The following is a 2,470-nucleotide window of genomic DNA, read 5'->3' on the forward strand; positions in this document are numbered from 1 at the left end:
TCTGCCAAAATAATATGAATAGCTCGATTAATAACTGCCAAAACAATACGAACAGCTCGATTATATATCTACAAAAAAAAAGAGAAATGAATTTGAAAAAAAGAGGAATCAGTACGTTGTTTTTCCAGATCGGAGTTGCCTGTTTTTTGTACTTCCTGACTTCCGGTAACCACTGTGCTCTTGAATTCAAGTCGTGGTCAACATAACATAACTAGGTATATATAACATACACAATGTCGCAACATTTTCTAAATTCGATTCGCGGTGGTTTTTTTCACAGTGACTTGACCTTACCATGTGGTCCAGTGGAATATCAATTAATCAAGCCATTACGGACAGCTCGAATAAATATCTGCGAAAACATAAAGGACAGTTCGATTACACATCTACAAAACCATAACAGACAGCTCAGTTAAACTTAAGTAAAGCAATTAAAAGCTCGATGATATATCTGCCAAAATAATACGAACAGCTCGATTATACGTCTGCCAAAATAATACGAACTGCTTGATTATATATCTGACAAAATAATACGAACAGCTCGATTAATAACTGCCAAAACAATACGAACAGCTCGATTATATATCTACCAAAAAAGATAAATGAATTTGAAAAAAAGAGGAAGCAGTACGTTGTTTTTCCAGATCGGAGTTGCCTGTTTTTTGTACTTCCTGACTTCCGGTAACCACTGTGCTCTTGAATTCAAGTCGTGGTCAACATAACATAACTAGGTATATATAACATACACAATGTCGCAATATTTTCTAATTCGATTTGCGGTGGTTTTTTCACAGTGACTTGACCTTACCATGTGGTCCAGTGGAATATCAATTAATCAAGCCATTACGGACAGCTCGAATAAATATCTGCGAAACCATAAAGGACAGTTCGATTAAACATCTACAAAACCATAACAGACAGCTCAGTTAAACTTAAGTAAAGCCATTAAAAGCTCGATGATATATCTGCAAAAATAATACGAACAGCTCGATTATATGTCTGCCAAAATAATACGAACTGCTTGATTATATATCTGCCAAAATAATACGAACAGCTCGATTAATAACTGCCAAAACAATACGAACAGCTCGATTATTAACATACTATATAGTAAAATATCTTTTCTATCGATCATCGCGGTGGGAAGTCGTCAAGAACACAGTATTATTTTATTTAGGGGGTTCACTCTACACACGCAAATTTTTATTAGTCTTCACTTCAAGGTTAATCGAACAAATTTATTTAATAATTGATTTTTACATTTTTTTTACTTTACACCAAGCTCATGAGGGTCTTATATCTGATCTTATTGCTGTGTCCACAATTGTTATTCTACGTATTTCACCTGTATCGGTGTGGACAATTCCATGTTTATATCACATGACATTTCCGCGGGAAATTCTTCTATTGAGACCGTACGAATGGGTGTAAACTTGGATTAATGCATATGTATTGTGAAATATATTGTTCTCTGTGTATATATTTTTGATAAATTGATGATCACATTTTCTACAACATAGTTAGATGTCAGGTTTGTACACATTTAGTCCCCATTTTTATAGTCTCTACTGTAGTCTATTATTCAAAACTGAAGCCAGTGAGTGAACTGGGTAAAGGGATACATGTGCTGCATAAACCCATCACATTTCAGGACATTTCAACCATAAAAAAACTGGTGAATATTTTATCAGCTGACATATCTATTTTTATTTCATCTAATGTCAGTCATACCAACTGATAGTATATCTACCAAAATAATACGAACAGCTCAAATATATATCTGCCAAAATGATACGAACAGCTCGTTTATATATCTGCCAAAATAACACGAAAAGCTCGATTATATAACTACCAATCCATTACAGACTGTTCTATTGTGAAAAAATATTCATGCAGGTTATGTGTGGAATTATGACGACATCTTCTACTGTACTGGCTTCTAATGAACAAACTCTTCATGGTATTTTCAACTGCTCTGTAAAAGCCACAACAATGAAATGATATATAAAGAGAACATCAACATTTTTTATCAAGCAGAGAAGGTTATGTTATATGTAGCAAAATATAGGTTTTGCATGACACATGTGATACATGCGTAGTACTGTAGAACATGTAATATTAGTTACACAGTGTGTAATTGTCCTAATACGAGAATTTATCGGGTCAATAAAATTCATATCGGGTGAGGCGAAGCCAAACCCGATATGAATTTTATTGACCCGATAAATTCCGTATTAGGACAATTGAACACTGTGTAACGAATTTATCCTGATTTTGTTATATTACATATTATTATATTTAAATTCAGTATAAGGACAATATCAACCAAATATATTTAAGATATTTAGTCATGTTATAAATCTAAAACTGTGAAAAATTAAAAATATTAGGACTATGAAGCAACTCATTTTTTTATTTTTTTATTAGGTCAATGGTATAAGGGAGATAATCCCAATTGACGTAATAAATA

The sequence above is a fragment of the Mytilus edulis genome, chromosome 3 (assembly GCF_963676685.1).
Source record: "Mytilus edulis chromosome 3, xbMytEdul2.2, whole genome shotgun sequence".
Lineage (NCBI taxonomy): Eukaryota > Metazoa > Mollusca > Bivalvia > Mytilida > Mytilidae > Mytilus > Mytilus edulis.